We start from the raw sequence: 19,700 nt of genomic DNA, 5'->3' as shown, positions 1-19,700 counted from the left end.
GTGTTAGTTGCTCAGTCGTGTCTGACTCTTTGCAACCCATAGACTGCAGCCCACCAGGCCCCTCTGTCCACAGGATCCTCCAGGCAAGAACACTGGAGTGGGTCGCCACTTTCTTCTCCAAAAGGAACTATAGAAAGAAAGTGAAGTCACTCAGTTGTGTTCGACTCTTTGCAACCCCATGCAGTGTAGCCAACCAGGCTCCTCCATCCATGGAATTTTCCAGGCAAGAGTACTGGAGTGAGTCTAGTCAAGGCTATGGTTTTTCCAGTGGTCATGTATGGATGTGAGAGTTGGACTGTGAAGAAAGCTGAGTGCCGAAGAATTGATGCTTTTGAACTGTGGTGTTGGAGAAGACTCTTGAGAGTCCCTTGGACTGCAAGGAGATCCAACCAGTCCATTCTGAAGGAGATCCAGCCCTGGGATTTCTTTGGAAGGAATGATGCTAAAGCTGAAACTCCAGTACTTTGGCCACCTCATGCGAAGAGTTGACTCATTGGAAAAGACTCTGATGCTGGGAGGGATTGGAAGCAGGAGGAGAAGGGGACAACAGAGGATGAGATGGCAGGTAAGGCATCACTGACTCGATGGACATGAGTCTGAGTGAACTCTGGGAGTTGGTGATGGACAGGGAGGCCTGGCGTGCTGCGATTCATGGGATGGCAAAGAGTCAGACACGACTGAGTGACTGAACTGAACTGAACAGCTAACTAGAGATTTTAAGGCAGGAAAAAGCTTATAGGCAAAACTTTAGGACTAACTAGACATGTGATCATATACAAGCCACTTCACATTTTGGGCTACATAAGTAAAATGAACAGGCTGGACTATGATGATCTCTAAGCTCCCTTTTAGCTTGAACCACTTAGGATTGCTTGAATTTCATGATTCCACTTCCTCTTGTTATCTCTCCCATGATACTTCAATGGCATGAGTGCAAATTGAATGGTATAAATTAGGGCTTGCTTCAATTTTCTGAGAGTTGACAGTCCCGAAGTAAGGAAAAAGTAAAACTTGGAAACTGTCCTGATCTCATCCATGGAGTTTGGAGCAAAATCTCTGGCCTGTGGATGAGAGCCAATTAGGAGACCTGCTTCATGTCACACACAACCTGACACCTCTTTATGGAAAATGATTTGATTAAAATCATCCCAAGTACATCATTTACTCCCTTTGAAGAGTTACCAAAGAGTTTTTTCCATTTTTAAAACAACTCTTTACAAGTCACATTTTAAGGTTCATGAAAAAAAGCTCAAATTACATGGATCATCTTTTTCTTGCAACTAACACACATCAGCACTTTATTGTGACAGTCACAAGTGATGTGCACAAAATTAAATTATTATTCCCATCTCAACTGATTCATTGGGTGGGAACAAGTTCACATATGGGCTGATCCACATGACTGTACCACTGGAAAAAAAAAAAAAACATAAAATAGCATAGTATTTATGTACCAATTGACTAAAAACTGATAGACTTCTCTCTTTTTTATCTTTTTGCTTGTTTTCATGTAGACTAATTTATAGCTGGATTTTATACATCATGTCAGGAAGCAGTGGTAAAATAATAGACATTTGTCAGCCCAAATATTATTCATTCACTCATTCATTCATCAGTACTGACTTACTAAATGCCAGGTACCAACATTTGTGCATTTAATGGTAAAGATTAGCCAGTACTAGTTTTCACAGAGTTAATCCATCTAGTGGGAGCTACCACCACCAGATGTCACTAACTTCACCCCTCATAGCATCTGTGAGAATAGGAATGCCTGTCTAACACTAAAAAGCTTCATATTCACTTGCATTTATTAAAAAATAAGTACATTTTAGTGTCTGTTCATTGCAAGTATATAAAATGATACAAGTTATTATGAATTTAGTAATTCTTTTAATAAATGTATATGTATTCATCAAAGTCTTTACATACATTTGAAAGGAAATATTGCATCCATTTGGAAGACATACTATTTTGCCCATCAACAGTATATTTTATACAGGTGGAATTGTGGTTCTCTTGCCTTGGAGCTTAACTCCTTTTCCAGCAGGTTTCAGATACCAAGAGCCTCTGCTAAAGCCTGTGATGAAATAAAGTCAGACAGTGATCTCTGCAGTTCTGATATACTTGCTGAATTATGGCATTGGAATAATACTGTGTCCACACAGTGTTACTGTGTATCTCAGTTCCAAGTAACACTACTTTCTTATCCCAAAAATCTCAAGGAGAGTTTGTATGAAAACCATTTTCAGATATTTTAGTTACAGCTTCTTCTACATCCCACCACTTTCTGCCTCAGGCTCAACTAGATGAGGGCTGGAGGAATGCTGAACTCATAAAGGAAACCTATCCTCCTACCACAAAAGTAATGTTACTTTGCACAAAGGATATGTTTCTGATTCTGATTTTTTATTTACCCAACCTTATCCCTTGTTCCTGAGACTTCTCCAACTCTTAGATAAATGGACTCCTAAAAGACCATCTCACTAGAATGACCCATATGCTCAGAAATGTCCAAATCCCAAAGGAAAACACACTTTGATTTGCCAATAGGATACTCCCCTATGCTTGACAGTAATTAACAAGTACCATAGAGATGTATGACCTCTGTGCTGGCAGAAAAGTGAAAAGGTGGTACTAATTCTGATGGTGGAGTATTCCCAGAAAGTGCATTGGCCTGAACCTGATAAAATAAGTAGACTTTGAACACTTGGGGAAGAGAGAAGGATCATCCAGGCTATGAAAGAAATGGGAGGAGAAGGGATCTGGAACACAGAAAGTAGCCTAGAGACTAGGGTTTCTTATTAGCTACACTCATTGGCTTAAGCAAGTTATGATGTCAATGGTGACTCTTGCTTCTGGAGAGAGAGGGCAAGCCAGTTGGGAAAAAAACATCCCTAAAGGAGCAGATGGAAGAAGAAAAGAGATAAATGGCAGAAGTAATCTTTTCCTCATTCATACCCTTTGGTGTGCTTCATTCCACACATATGATACTTATCAGAGATTACCTTGCTCTCCATCCTTTGTGTTCCTGTCTCTTCTCCTCTATTGGATTGTAATTAAATTCACACAGCAGGGCAGCGATGTGATAGAGTAAAAATAGCAAAGAATGTGTAGCCGAACAACTAGTTACATCCAATTAGTAGCACTTCCATGTTGTGCTGTTGTTTAGTTGTTAAGTCGTGTCTGACTCTTTTGCGATCCCATGGACAGGGCCCACCAGGCTCCTCTGTCCATGGAATTTTCAAGGCAAGAATACTGAAGTGGGTTGCCATTTCCTTCTGCAGGGGTCGCTCCCGACCCAGGGATCGAACTCGCATCTCCTGCCTTGACAGGTGGATACTTTACCTCTAAGCCACTAGGGAAGCCCAGCACTTCCATGTATGTGACCTCAAACAAGACTCCCAACCTCTTTTAGACTTCTGTTCTTTATCAAATATTGATGGCAATGCCTACATCTTAGGGTTATCTTAAAGAGTAAGTGAACTAAGTAAAGCATATGAAGTCTAACATACAATAGACACATAACAAATACGTTTCTTTCCCAATCCTAGCTCCATGTTATATCCTTAAAATTTATCTTCATGTCTTTCCTATAGTTCAGTTATGGGTTCATTATGAGCTAAGTACAAAGCAGTTGCATTGCATTCTAGATCACCCTAGATAATACTGCTTCAGACAATTTGGCTTGGTTTGCAGTCTATATAAACTCTACTCCAAAAATCATTCATTAATCACCTTCAATGTCTGGCACTGCTAAAGCCTAGGACCATAAATGTATGTTCATCATGAGCCCTGGTCTCAAGGAGTTCAAGTTTAGTGAGTTATTCCTTTGATGATTCATCCTTAGGGAAGGACTTTTAAGGAAATAAGCCAATGGTATGCTGAATGAAGCCATTAAACCTGAATCATCCAAGAACATATTTTTAGAGCCAGGTAACTCCTTCACGAGAACATTCTGTTAATGTTAAAAGAGCCTTAGACTAAAACTAATGCCATAGTTAAAATCAAGGTCCTTAGCCTGGAGAATCCCAGGGATGAGGGAGCCTGGTGGGCTGCCATCTATGGGGTCGCACAGAGTTGGACACGACTGAAGCGACTTAGCAGCAGCAGCAGCAGCAACAACAGAAGAGAACTCTGGGGAGAAAAGATTTTATCCTATACTAACAAAATTATGTTTGATCTTACTGGTGAATTTGCCTTTAAGTGTAAGATGGATAAATAGATTTAAAACTGGCTCAAGGATGTGACAAAATACATGTTTGCATATTTTGTATAACCTCAACAGCTAGAAAATAACAGCCCCAGGTGATCTGAGATGAAATACCTTTATGTAAGGTAGCACCCAGCAAGCTAGAAGCTTAGAGAAAAGAGGCCCAGTGACAGACATGTCAAGCTGCGGCCATAGTCATGTCCTGAGGACAGACTTTCCACCAGCCTAGAAACAGCAGCACTAAGTGGAATGGTAATTATGGACAAACACAGCAACCTAAAAAGGTAGAACAGCAGGAAGGGATATGAAAATAAAAGTGCCTTAGATAATCAAAACCAAGAGACTGTGATTAAAACTGAAGTGACTCAAAAAGAAATTTTAGGGACCTCCAGAGCAGTCCAGTGGTTAAGACTCTGCACTTCTAATGCAGAGGGTGTGGATTCAATCCCTCATGTCACTAAGATCCCCTATGTCACGCAGCAAGGTCCCAAAAAATTTTTAACTAAAAAAAAAAAGAAAGTGTAAATTAGTAAAATTAGAGAGAAACTCTCTCCCTCACACGATCATGAAACTCCTTTCTCTCTACTTTTCTTCACTCCCTAGGATCCTGATCATTCCTTTTTCTTCTTCTACATCTGTACAGAGAGCTTATATAGGCCAGGTACTCTGAAAGGCATTTGACACATGGTATCATTTTCATTTTGCAAATAGCCTAGGAATTAAGAGTTGATATTAGTCCCACTATGAAGATGAGGAAAGTAAGGCGTAGAAAAAATCTTTGAATTCACATACAACTCAGTTTGAGAGCCAGGATATGAACTCAGGTCTTTCTGAGGACAAAGTCTAGGCTTCTTAGACTGTTCAAGTTTAATATGTTACCCTTCAAATAGATAACAACATTTTATAAATTTATCAGTGTTTCTTCAACTTCAATTTATCAGATACTCTTGAAAATGAAAATTCCATTTAGAACAAAAAGAATAATGATGAGATTTCAGCTGAAGTCCTGGGAGAACTAGAGGTCAGAGGGGTTAAGATGGGCAATAGGAAACCATTCTCAGGGAACTCAAATTTTACCCCATAGGTGGTTAATAGAGTCAAGACGCAGGGCTAGACAAGAGTGGGAAATAGAATGTTTATGAACTTGGAACAGAGTTTCAAAGCAGTAAAGTTAAAGGAGAATGATAAGATCAGACAAAAGTGTCTCCAATTTAACCTCAGAAAAGGAGGAAAAGGTGGGAATATGCTTCAAAATAGGGATAAGAACTGGATATATTGTATCGAGTTTCCCTCCTCCCTAAAGTACATCCCATGGTTGTACTATTCATGAGTATAAATGTTGTCTAGGTTATTCCCAGTTTAAAAAAAAAAAGCAATTGACCGTCTCCTTTTCACCATTTTAATGTTGAGCTATTATAATCTCACATTCCAGTGGCCTTCTAACTGCATGGTTATAGTCTCCTTACACTTACTCTGAAATTGTTTTTCCATTGTTATCCTACATTATAGTCGCATCGTAATGTCATGTTTAAAGGTTCCCCATACACTTGTAATGAAATCGTTTTGCAGTTCAGAATGGCATCATATTGGCACTTTAAGCAGGGTATCCATCACCCTGTATTGATAGTTTTCACAACAAAACACCCTATTTTAGTGACTGTGAAAGTAAATAGCTGTTGCCAGTGATCTGTTCTTCCATTTCAAACTTAAATGGTCTCATCTGTTTTATTTTACCTTGCAATTTTCACACCCACTGTGGTATGGGCCAAATTTATACTGTATGCTTTCAAATGAGGACTGTCATTCCACTGGCTCATAAATGTTTATATGACAAGCCACTTATCTGTTTTGGTGTGGCCTTTGTGTCATAGATAATTCCTTGCACTCTGATAATATAGTTTGGCCACTCCATTTGCACTGCTAATATAGGCAAGTCTGCTAATTGAAATCTAGAGGCAAATTATTTGGTAAATGTTTTTGAGGCAAACTAACTGCATATCTAAAAATAATGCATGCGATTATGTTACTACACAATAACATCAAAAAAAAAAAAAAGGATTCTATTTCCAAATAGCCACATGTGAAAATTTTGAGTAGTGTTTAAGGCAAAGGCTTAAAGACAGGAAATTTGAAAAGAGTAAATGTTGTATTATTATGATTATTACTGAGAATCAGGCGTTTAACACCGTTATCCCCCCGGGGTGGTTAAATTTTGAGAGGTGAGCAATTTGATTCAAATCTTCCCTTCAGAATTAAATGCTACCCAATCCAAGTGTAATCCAAACTAACTCAGACTTGGAAGTTGGCCAGGGCAGGCTCAAGTCTCCCAACAGTAGGCGCTTCACTTTGAGATCTTTCTATTCTCTGCTGTTAAAAGAGCCATTACTGCCCACAACACAACTCTATAGCTAGTTTGACGTTTCTTTACAGGTCCAGCTAGAAGTCAGGAGAGCAAAAAGAGAGCAAAAGTGTACATTTAAAAAATAAAAGAAAAAAAGATTTCTGCTAGCATTTTCATACTCAAAAGCAAAATGGCATTCAGTCGGAACTGGGAGTAAACTTCAGATAAACCCTTATTTTTTTCTATAGAACCACTTCTCTCTTTTTAGGAGCTGATTATAAGGATGACGCAGCCAGCAAATCAGCAGGGCCCAAGTGTTAACTACTGTAAATCCCCTTGTTTTAGGTGTTTGTGCCTGAGCTAATGCATGAATGTATTTCTACCAGAAAAAAACATGGCAATACCTGCAGTAATGATTTTGGTTCTTGGAAAATCCAAGTTGCCCAAGAAGTGGTAATAAATTCTTTAAAATATCCCCCCAGATTCGAATTTGCTTTATTTAAAAACCAAACGTATGTCCTCCAAAGGAGAATATGGTGTAAATTGGAAAACCAAACAGTATGTGAGACAGGGATGTGCATCACTCCACAGTGCCCAGCCCAAACGTCACTATCTCAGTGTGAAGCTCTCCCAGTTCTTTCGAAATTGCCTTTGGAATGAATCCAATGAGGAAAATGTGTACTTGAGTGACCACACATGAAAAACCTGACTGTGGATTTAAGATACTAGCTAAGTATCGCCACCCCAAAATCTCACATAACTTTGCAGAAGGGCATCCCACATGGTCATGGTCTCTGAATTTCTCTGCCCTCTAGCTCTGTTAAACAATTTATCTGCTTATAAGCAGCTCCCTCTCCCACTCCTGAAAGCAACCGCTAATTCCAGACTCCTGCAGTCTCCTCAAGGGCTCAATCCTGCACCTCTCCCTCACAGCAGTTGACACTGCCTCCCTCCTTACTGGGAAAACTGAATTCATAGTCGTGACCTCATCCTCTAGCTCTCCATTCCACCATAGCCACCACAGTCTATTAATATGAGTGTGTCTATGGCCGCCCACATTGACCCTTTTCCTCTGGACTCAGAGAATGAAACAAGTTTTCCTTGAAGACTCCTCTCCCTCTTCTGGGACTTCATTAACCAGTTGAATGCTCTCTCACTTAAATCTCAAGTTAATCTCAAGTTAATGTCCTGTCTCCTTACTGTCTCCTTGTCAGCCCATAAACAATGTCAAGTTGTTCCCATCATATGAAAAAAATAAAAAAGTTCCCCTGATTCCATACCTCCCTTGTCCCTAAATCTCCCTCAACTGTGTCCCAGCCTCTCTCTTCCCCCATCATATCTCCTTCAAAACTTTTCAAAAGAGCAGTATTCATTCATTTTCACTCACAGCTCCACTATAACGTCTCCTTAACCCTTTTTCTACTGAAACTGCCCTGGGTTCAATAGTCACCTTTCTGTGTTTCATGGCTACATTGAATTATGTTGAAGAATTACTTTCTTCTCAGCAAAACTCTAGCCTCCCTTGGCTTTAATTTTACCATCTTCTCTTGATTTTCTTCATTTCACTCTGACTAGCCCTTCTGTCCTTTGACATGGGCTCCTCTTCTTCTGCCTCCTCTGTCAGTGGTGTTTCTTGACCAGCTGAGTACTAGTCCTCCTCAGCTCTTACATAATCTCTTCCACCCTTCAGACTTCAGCTATCACATGAAGGTGAGAGTGTTCTCTACCCCTACCCTGACGTCCCCCCTAGACTTCACTTTATACATATAACTGCTTCCTGAACAACTCTACTTGGATGTCCTGTCGACATCATAAACTGCATATCCAAAATGGCATTTCTCATCTTCTCCCAAATCCATCTCTTCCAGCTGATTCACTTTCAACAATGATATCACCCCAATCCTTTGAAGCACTCAGATTAGAAACTTGGGGTTCATCATGGACTGCCCCTTTCCCTTTCTACATTAATCAGATATTTCAGACTTAGCCAATTAAAATTGTATTGAACACCATAGCCTCTTTTCCATTTCTCTAGCTGCTCACTTATTTAAAGCCCTGGCGATCAGAAGTCAATCTACTTAGCAGTCTCTATGTCTGTCTCCCTTTAGTTAAAACCATCTGCCTAAAAAAATCCACCCATATCTTTCCCTTCTTAAAAACCCTCTAAGGGCTTCTGCAGCCATGAGATATTGTCCAAGCTCCTCCACATTTTGCAATTTGCTTCCATGAGCTTGTCTTACTGACCTCTCCAGCTCATCTTCCACTTCTCCATTACTTGTAGCTTATGGTCTAGAAACACCACACCCTTCACATATCCATGACTTGAACCCTAGAAGAAATATCTAGGATTTTTTCCCTCAGTTACCTTGATCTATAGATCAAACAACATTATTCACTGGGCTTTTTCAGATGACACACTGAAATTACTTCAGTTAAAGGGAATTTGTTGTAACATAAATGGGGAATAAGAGACAGGCTCATATAAAGACATCATAGAACCAGGCCTGCAGGAGAAATGGAAATCATTCTAGACACAGGCAGCAGGGAATCCTTCAGTGCTACTCATAGAGTCTCCCGTCCAAAAGATGTGTCTATTGCTCATGACTCAATTGGCCTACATTATTGTGGCACAACTTTTCAAAGAAGTTCTACTTTCCCACTTTGGGCACAAATGACTTGTTTACTGTCACCATATTATGGCTTCTTTCTATTCTTCTTTCTAACTCATGTTGCTCATTGCCTTTTCTCTGTACATCATTCTGCTTTTACCACCCTCCTGCCTTATTTTCTTAAAAAAAAAAGTTATTTAATTACTTTTTGGTTGCACTGGGTCTTCGTTGCTGCATGTGGACTTTCTCTAGTTGTGGCAAGCAGGGGCTACTCTTCCTTGCAGCACAGGGGCTTCTCATTATGGTAATTCCCCTTGTTGCAGAGCACAGGCTCTAGGCAAGTGGGCTTCAGTAGTTGCAGCACATGGGCTTAGTTGCTCTGCAACATATAAAATCTTCCCAAACCATGGTTCACAAACCCAGGATCGAATCCATGTCCCCAGCATTAGCAGGCAGATTCCTATCCACTGCACCACCAGGGAAGTCCTCTTATTTTCTATATGACTAGAATTTAAACTTCTGATTCGTTGGCCAGATGCCATCTGTATAAATGCCATACATACTTCTCTGGACAGCCCATTTTGAGTGACATGTCCTTTCCTGAGTGTGAGAGTCATGAAGAAAACTTGTGAAGATTTCTGAAGAAGTCACCACCAAGAAAACTGAGAATGTAAGTGCACCCTGAGACCTCTCAACAGGAGGTAATACAACTGGAAGAGACTCTCCATGACTTATAAGTTCACTTTCTAAATGCTTACAAACACATCATCATAATAACATTCACCATTTATTAAGCAACTACTATGCACCAAATGCTTTACATATATTGTTTTTAATTCTTACAAAAAAAAAAAAACACTGAAATACAGTAACCACTAACACCTTGCTGAGAATCAGCAAAGATAATTAGCATGTTCAAGTTTGCACAAATAACCTAATATATGGTAAAAACAATTTGAATCCAAAAATGTGTGGCTCCAAGGCTAATGTCATTTCCTCTGTACCTGACTTTATCTAGACTGTATTCCTCCAGTCTCACAACTCTAATTTATTACAGATCACTCTGTAATACTGTTGTTGTTCAGTCACTCAATAGTGTCTGACCCTTTGTGACCCCAAGGACTGCAGCATGCCAGGCTTCCCTGTCCTTCACCATCTCCCAGAGCTTGCTCAAACTCAAGTTCTTTGAGTCACTATGCCATCCAACCATCTCATCTTCTGTCATCCCCTTCTCCTCCTGCCTTCTATGTTTCCCATCATCTTCCCCATCTGGGGAAGATACTATATTATTATTAGATCCCAGCATCTAATTTATTACAAATCACTCTGTAATTCTAACCGCTTTACAGCTGTCCTCAGCCACGTCTTTGAACAATACTAGAATAAAGTTGCATCTTTTGACACATGATAACTCAGTCTCACTGTCTAATGGATGTAAGAACTCCCTCTCCAAAATTCTGTCTGGTATCATGCTCAATCAAAAATTGATCAAAGTTGAAAACTGACAGTATGATGTCCTCATTAGTCCAGTTCTTCTCTCACTGAGAAGATGGCTTCAGTGTAGAAATTTCCCAGTAGCATTTTTCTTTAGAATGTGGCTGTACTTTAAATATACAAATATGCTCACATCTAAGTCTCTTTAAAAAGATAAAAATGAGTGTCAAGAGTTAAATTCTGTTGGCTCAGTAAGGAGGATGGAAGAGTTTATATTTTTAATAAATGTATATAAAATAGAAATGCACATTTGAACAGAGCAGCAAAAAATTGTACTATAGTAGAAATGCAAATATTCCCTTCTTTTTTCTATGTGGAGTTTTTAAAACTGAAAAGTGAAAGACCATGAACAATTATGCACACCCGGGCTTAGCCCGGTTCAAATACCATTCAGAGGTGCTGAGTGGAAAGGAACCCATCCTGAAATCAGAAGGCTATACAACCAAACATGATTGCCAACATTTTATTTCCACTTTTCAAATTGTGTTTATTTCCACAGCTGCTTCCTTCTATTAGAGGTAAGGGCAATCACATCTCTGCTTTTAAAGTGATATTACAAAAGAAAAATGGTCAAAGTTTGCAAATTCCTTTTGGAATTCTCAATGGAAACCAATCTCTATTTACCTTGTCCCGTAGCTGGCATCCCCCGAATTACTACCTGGGAATAGTAGCTTACAAATTTTTATATTAAGTAACTGTAAAGCATTAGTACTGAAGCAAAGTACCATTATTTTGACATACTCTAATTTGAAAAGGGTAAATCAATTTAAACCATTTTTGTTTAAAATCAGCTCCTTAGGCTGTATACTCATAGTGGTTGCCAAGTTTCAACCCAATGTGAATGTTAAGGTCTATGTTATTAACCCTTGAAAAATGAGCTCTATCATGGAAACAATGACAGACCTGGGGACTACCAGGTGCAGGGGCTGAAGCTGACAGTCAGTCAAGCAAGAGTAATGCCTGCTTCCTTCATATGCAAATCACATAATATGTGCTTACCTTTAAAGGGCAATGTCAGATTATTGTGAAAGTGCTTAGATATAAATACCTTTTTTAAAGAAACTAAATTCATTTATATTGAACTCTCTATGGCTGACATACCATGATAAATCACCTCATTACTCAGGAAGCCACAAATATGGCTATTGAGGATGAGTGTGATTGCAAATGAGACCACTGGAATTCTATTGTGGCTTGCAATGACCCTCAGTAAAAAGATACCTGTAGGTCACAGCAATAGTTTCTCTTGGAATTATCTTGAAATAGTGAGCGCCTTGTACCCCACACTCAAACAATGTTATCCAAACAAGTTTTCTAGGGCTTGGCTTTTGCTTCTTAAAATGAAGCTATTGGGATATATTTTTTCTAAGCAGTATCTCTGAATTAAACAACTATAAGCCTTCTTTTAAACATGTTGCAAGAGATTAAGAAATACAAATTGATGAATTTATATGCTGAGAGGGGTCACAAAGTAGCCTTCTGGGATGTTAAGGAGTGTGTGTGTGTGTGTGTGTGTGTGTGTGTGTGGAGCTGTACACCTCAGATTTGTATACTTTATTTTATATAAATTATTTCACAGTTTTCAGAAAGTTAAAAATCAAAGGAAAATACATTCTGACATCACTAAGTCATTTTTAAGGGATTGCCTAAAATGAGAATTGCTAATGCAAACTCTAAGCACATGTGCGTGCACGAATGCTTGCTCAGTTGTGTCTCACTCATTGCAACCCTAGGGACAGTAGCCTGCCAGGCTCCTCTGTCCATCGAATTCTCCAGGCAAGAATACCCGAGTGGGTTGCCGTTTCCTCCACCAGGGGATATTCCCAACCCAGTGATCGAACTTGCATCTCCTCTTTCTCCTGCATTGGCCACTGGATTATTCACCAATGAGCCACCTGGAAACTCTAAGTACCATTTCCCAAAATGGAAATCCATGTCCTGCTTTCTAGCCCTTGCCTCCCAAGTCTTTTCTTATATTCTTCAAATATAAAAATGTCAAGGTAAAATTCTTTCTGGTGTGGAGTTACTATTCAACTCTAAAAATATTCATGTTAAAGTGAGATTTCAAAAAATTAGAATAGAGTGTCTGTATAGAGTGGAAGTAAGATGAGAAGTTGCTCAAACAGTTGGCTGAAAATAAAGGACAGAAAGAAGGGGAAAAGCAAAATGTTCTGAAGGGTATAGAGAGCAGGAGATCAACTATCCCTGGCTTTTCTGTTCTCAGGAGTCCCCACAGCCTTCTTGATCCTCAGTTCATCATCTGCCACTATTCATAATCTTATAACCTGTGCTTCTGATATCTACCTCACCCCTTAGCTGCTCCATCACCAGGTGTAGGACAAAAGGCACTGAGGGGCCCCCAGCTGTGCTATCTGCCCAGGGACATGGGTGTGTACCAATTGTTCAGACTTCTGTTTTAAAAAATCAAATCATCCATTTATTTTCAGTTTATTTTCAAGTTGGAAATTTTTATGGCCCTAAGTAAAGAAAACCCAAAGTATTTTCAATATCTGTATTTATGCAGCATGTAGACACCTGAGTATATGGTAAATGTAGTTTCAATAGCACATGTCATTCCTTATTTAATTCATCTAGCCTTACAGAGTTGGTAAGAATGAATGCAACAATAATAATATTTCATTTAGTTCCACTGGCATTTCTCACGATGTACATTAAAAAGATGTAATATATATTATGAATGTGAGAGCAGGTAGATACACAGACATGCATTTTATTCCAAGGAACATTAATAGAATGATAAATTCCATGTATTAAATCTACAAGAACCAAAATACTCTGAGTTAAGACATCTGTACAGAATAAGGTGCCAAATGAAATGTCACAATCAAATAAAACATCCCTTTATGAGAATCAAAAGCTTTTTTTAGAGCTAAAAGGAACCTTTGAAATCATCTAGTAAAACTTACTCATTGACAGACATCCTACCTGAGCTTAAGAAAAATTAAATGACTTAAATAAGGTCACAGCTAGCTAGCAGAAAAGCCAGGACTAGAAACTCTCTTCTCCAGGTACAATGCTCTTTCCATTCGCAGAAACTTCTCATGAAACAAAAATATGCAAGGGCTTACCATTCATGTGCTCACTTCAGTGTGTGCCTGGATGGTCTTTGTGACGCATGCGCACATTGTATCACACTGTAGCTAATTCAGTCCACCTCTCTTCTCAGAGTGAGTCTGGAACCAAACCGCAGTCTTCATAGTACAAACCAACCCAGGGATCCTATGGGCATGCGGATGTTGGTGATGGAGCCAAATATTGGCCATTGGACTTCCCTGGTGGCTCAGACGGTGAAGCTTCTGCTTACAATGCAGGAAACCTGGGTTCAATCCCTGGGTCAGGAAGATCTCCTGGAGAAGGAAATGGCAACCCACTCCAGTATTCTTGCCTGGAAAATCCCATGGACGGAGAAGCCTGGTAGGGTACAGTCCGTGGGGTTGCAAAGAGTCGGACACAACTGAGCAACTTCACTTTCACTTTCGTATTCTATACAGATAATCACACAGCACCCACTTCAAACAGACAAAATCAAAATAAAATCTATTTAATATAGTACCTCTGTCCTAACTAGACCAAAGTAACCTGAAAGCTGAAAGAGAAGTATCACAGATCAGGATGTCTCAACTCAGAGCTCAAGACCAGGGCAGACGGATGCCTGGTCAGTGACGACTATGAGGGAGGGACCGTTTCAAGTTTCCAAAGCACGTGGGTGAACCCCCATCAAGCTATGGTCACAAAAGGAGCTCCAAACTGAATCATGGGTTTAAAAGTTCTTTGAAGTCTAATCTCTGAAAAGAATATGAGTATCAAAACTGCCATATTTCAGCAAATGTCTGACATGAGATTACCAAAGACTCATGCTGAAGGCCAGGGAGAACGTTAAAATAAACATTCAGCATCACTCCTGCCCAATTTGCTGTTGAGAAATTGAGTCATGCAAACCCCAGTTGACCTTCTGTCCAGCAACTCAAAAGTCAGAATATGTGCCTATATCTCTGCTGAAATGTTGTTTGAGCTGAAGTGCAAGGGAGCAAACTCCAGCTTAGACAATGCATTCTTAAAGCAGTTCTTAATACAAGGACAGTGAAATCCAACAGTAGGAGCAGGTTGCTAGCTTTTACACATGATTATAGGATTTAGCATAAATGATTGAGTTTTGAAGATTATCAAGGATGCAAAAAAGACCATACACAAGGCTAACACAGGACAGGTTACTTTTTGTTTTTTGTAAAAATGTATAGCTGGAAACCACTAGCAACACTGCCTTGGATACTAGTAAAATTCCTGTAGAGTGTTTTATAAAGGTAATGAACTTGTATGTGCCTCACTGAACAGGCCTGCTAGTAAATCTTCCCTAGAACACGGGACAAGATTACTGGGGTGTTTTGTGAGTGATCTGAGCTTTTTCTGTAGCAGAGTCAGGAATTTTAATTGCTGGCCCCTAAAATTATGATTTTCACTAAGTAAAATAGAAAGCAACTCAGTACATATTCCACATCATCAATTTTTAATCTACCTTATTTTTAAAAGATTTCTCTTGTTAGAAGTAGATTTGGGGGAAAGGAGTAAAGAAGAACTCTCAAATGACAAATGTCCAGCCATGACAACCCAATCAGAAACAAATTAAATGTCCATCTCTGTCACAGCTGGCAACCCCAGCCTGGCCTGGGGGAAATCCTCCATGTAGTTCAGAACAAATGTATTGGAGGCTAATCAAAATTTAATGAATCCCTCAGGAAAATAGCTTCCTTTGTCCACATCTATAAGAATTATACTCAGTTTGAGGGAGGTATCTACCAGTTGTTTTCTGGTATAGAAACTGTTTCGTAAAGAACAGAACTGGACGCCTCTAGGATGATACTTTGGCCAAGTCTATTATTCAAAGCTATGTCTTCATTCACCAAAGTGTCAAGGTGATGCATTTGTTGATCTGTCTCACAATTTATTTTATTACCGACATGTAGAGATTGAGACAACCAGAGGAGGAAGTTGGACAGAGCAAAGGAAAGAGAAGTGATTTTTGACTTCCAGACAAAGCCTGTCTGTGACTAGTTGGTCTGATTAGCACCGCCAGTTTCTTTTGTCTAAATGGATGAAAGGAAAAAACAAAAGAGAGGGTCTGATAAGAGTGAGTCTGGGACATTAATTTAACCCAAGGAAAGCCAGGGACATGAGAAGGGCAAAGAAATAAGAAAAATGCACTGAGAGTTATCATCAACATGAACCAGATTTGTCCTGAATCCTGATACTTTTCAGAACCTTTCACTGCTGGAACAGTGGGTGTTAGTCGTTCAGTCATGTCAGACTCTGCAACCGCATGGACCGTAGCCTGCCAGGCTCCTCTGTCCATGGAATTTTCCAGGCAAGACTACTTGACCATGTTGCCATTTCCTTCTCCAGGGGATCTTTCCAATCCACCTGGATCTCCCATATTGCAGACAGATCCTTTACCACCTGAGCCACCAGGGAAGCCCCTACTTCCCTGCTTCCCTACTAGAAAACAAGCTCTTTCAATCAGAATAAAAACTATCATAATTGTATCAGGTATTTCTTAGCTAAACACCAGACACTTGACACACTTTAAATCTCATGATCACCTGGCAAGGAAGAAGGTATTATCTCATTTTGTAAATGAGGAAACTGAGCTTCAGAGAGGTTCAAAGCTTGCTGACAGCCAACCACAGAGCTGTTAAGTCACAAACCCAAACTCAAACTCAGAGCCTGAGCTGTTCTGCTTTCCCACACTAGAATCCATTCCTCTTCTCTCTCTGGTCTACTTGATAGTTTTCTCTCTCAAGAAAATCCTATTGCTTATTGTTTCATATTTAAGGTAAATGAAAAAAAGCTACCTCAAACCAAAAGCATGCCTACTCCAAACCATGTAATCAGCAAGATAGGTAAAAATCACTTGGCTTTCTTACTTTGCAGATTATATTATTAGTCAAAGCAAATTAGTCCAAGGCACGTGGAAGCAAAGAGTAGTGCAGGACTACACTCCTCTCATGTATATTCAGCCTTTGCCCCAAGACTTATTGTTCTCACCTTTCTTAGCAGATGGAAGGGTGCTGGGTTCCAACATCACTTTAAGGTTTACAGCGCCTGGATGGACTCAGATAAAAATGAGGCAGCATCCATATGGTTCCGTTTTTTGTTTTTTTTTTTTTTAAACAAAGCATACTACACACATCTAATTAAAGTATATAAATTAGCACTGGAATGGCAATTAAAGGACTTTACACATCTAGGGTCCTCTGACAACATGTTCATTCACACTACCATCTAAAATTTTGATTTGTTCCCATGGGAACTTACAATTTAAATATTTTATGGTCTATTCCAAATACATGTTTCAAAGAGATTTGAGACATCTTGAAAAAACCTAGAAATCTAATTTTGCTTTGAAATGACAAATATTTTTTTAATTGCTTGTGAACTGTGTTGGACTTCCCTTGTGGCTCAGCTTGTAAAGAATCTGCCTGCAGTGTGGGAAATCTGGGTGAGATCCCTGCGTTGGAAGATCCCCTGGAGAAGGGAAAGGCTTCTGCCTCCAGTATTTTGGCCTGCAGAATTCTATGGACTGTATAGTCTATGGGGTTGCAAAGAGTCAGACGTGACTGAATGACTTTCACTTTCACTTGAACTGTATCAGTAATCTTTGTTAAAAGTCATTTTGGTGCCTACATGCTTCCTGGGGGACAATGTGATGTCAGTGAGTGTCAGGGAAGCTGGGAACCACAGCCTGAGAGCTGGTGTCAGATATAGAACAGCTTCAAATTCTAGCTTCTCTTCTCACTGGCTGTTAACATAGGGCACATTATTTAAATTCCGTGAGTCTCAGTTTCCTCCTGTGTAAAGTGAGATCAATGTATGTTTCACGGGGTGGTTTTAAGGATTGAATAAGGTAAAGCCCATCAAATGCCACAGAATGCCTTGGCACATAAGAGGGTCAAAAGCCTTTCCAGTCTGTATTTTCTTCTCTAGATTCTAGTAACAGATTTGCTCAGTCAGTGTTTTAACCAATGCTTTTTGCACTTAGCCTAGCTAACAAGGCACAATTCTAAGACTCTAAGTGCTAAAATAAATAAATCATTGTCTTTTCTTATTCTTAAAGAGCTGGTAGACTATTGGAGGAGTTTTTTACATATTACCTACACATATAGAGAAATGTTTCTCTCAGACATTGTGTGGTAAGTAAAACTAATGGCTAATATCTAATGAATATTTTCATTGTGCCAAATACTGCATTTTACACTGCTTAATTTCTACAATCTTTATGCTATAGGAGATAGAAGCAAAGTGCTATAAAAGCTTGTTGTTTAGTTGCTCGGTTGTGTCCTACTCTGGGATTTTCTGGGCAAGATTACTGGAGTGGGTTGTCATTTCCTCCTCCAGGAGATCTTCCTGACCCAGGGATCAAACCCATTTCTCTTCATCTCCTCCATTGCAGGTAGATTCTTTACCAACTGTGCCACCAGGGAAGCCCAGGTGGCATAGTGGTAAAGGATCTATCTGGCAGGGCAGGAGGCCCAAGGGACCTGGGTTCAATCCCTGGGTCAGGAAAATACCCTGAGGGAGGAAATGCAACTCACTCCAGTATTCTTGCCTGGAAAATTCCATGGACAGAGGAGCCTGGCAGGCTACAGTCCATCAGGGTCGCAAAGAGTTGGACATGATTAAGGGACTGAGCACACACACACTCACACACACACACACACACAAAAGGCTTAGAGAAAGAAATTACTAATACCAAGAAAGGAAATCACAAAGGCTCTTCCAAAATACTTGCAGTATTTAAGTCAGGTCCTGAAGGATGAATAAATGTTAATGCGCTGACATGTTTAACAGCCTAAGAGGATAAGACTATTCCAAGTGGAAGGAACAGCAAAAGTAAACACGAAGCACTCATGGGAGTGCTCAGTGTGTTCAGAAAGCCCAGAGTGGCCACCAGACAGGGAGATGCAGCTGGAAAGATCTACTGCAAGGAGCCTAGAGTAGAGGCCACACTAAGGACTTCAGATTGTTCCCCACCACAGGACTTGTGAATTGCCCAATCAGATCTAAGTTTGTTTGCTTGTTTTTTTACATTTTTATTCTTTTGAATTTTTTTATTTTGTATTGGGGTAAAGTCAATTAACAATGTGGCGATAGATTCAGGTGAACAGTGAAGGGACTCAGCCATACATATACATGTATCCATTCTCCCCCAAATCCCCCTCCCATCCAGGCTGTCATGTAACACTGAGTAGGGTTCCCTGTGCTATACAGTAAGTCCTTGTTGGTTACCCATTTTAACTATAGCAGTGTGTACATGACCTTCCCAAACTCCCTAACTGTCCCTTCCCCCTGGCAACCATAAGCTCTTTCTCTTAAGTCTGTGAGTCCCTATCTGTTTTGTAAGTTCATTTGTATCATTTCTTTTCAGATTCCAAGTACAAGGGATGCCGTGTGATATAACTCAGATCTAAGTTTTAAGAAGACCATAGCAGTGGATAGGGCAGATTAGAAAAAGGACTAGCTGGAAGTAGGGAGCCCCACTCTGAGCCTAGAAGTAATGGTCAATGTTATGTTCAGTGCTATCCTTGCCAAAGAATGGGGGTAAGCAGTGCTTTCTAGTGGTATTGGTCTGTAGAGGCGTAAATAAATGAGTCAAGCTAAATTTGTGTCTGTCATTGTCTTTCAGAAAAGTCAGACTCCTAACAGCACAAACCTTGGATCTAAAGGGAACTCTTGTAAATCTGAGAGGCAAATAAAAGCTTGTTTAAAATAAAAGGAAGGAGAGAGCAGATATGAACCAAATGTAGGTCTCTGGAAGACTTGTATTGATTTTTTTTTTTACATATCTGAGCCTTATTTTAGCTACATATCACACTAATAAAAAGCCACCAGCAAAGCATCATCCCTTAAAGACTTCATAGCCTTTTTTCTCTTTTTTGCAGTGAATAGAAGGGTAGAATTGTTTACCGGTTCAATACCCCTCAGTTCCTCAAGGGAAGGTTCTATTTATTCTCATCCTTATTCCCCCAGCTTC

At 39.7% G+C, this 19,700-nt stretch overlaps 1 long non-coding RNA gene across 2 annotated transcripts in view; it reads right to left on the bottom strand.

Moving 5' to 3' along the window:
- LOC113889657 overlaps window positions 1-14,011 on the bottom strand; it is a 449,340-nt gene extending 435,329 nt beyond the window's left edge. For both annotated transcript variants that reach the window (XR_003510312.1, XR_003510313.1), the window contains exon 1: window positions 13,744-14,011. This is a non-coding gene — a long non-coding RNA (uncharacterized LOC113889657). The remainder of the gene's footprint in view (window positions 1-13,743) is intronic.
- Between the last annotated feature and the right edge of the window lie 5,689 nt (window positions 14,012-19,700).

Source organism: Bos indicus x Bos taurus, chromosome 3, assembly GCF_003369695.1.
Source record: "Bos indicus x Bos taurus breed Angus x Brahman F1 hybrid chromosome 3, Bos_hybrid_MaternalHap_v2.0, whole genome shotgun sequence".
NCBI classification, from domain to species: Eukaryota; Metazoa; Chordata; class Mammalia; order Artiodactyla; family Bovidae; genus Bos; species Bos indicus x Bos taurus.
The sequence above is the reverse complement of the archived record's forward strand: the minus strand, read 5'-3'. Positions and strand labels throughout refer to the sequence as shown.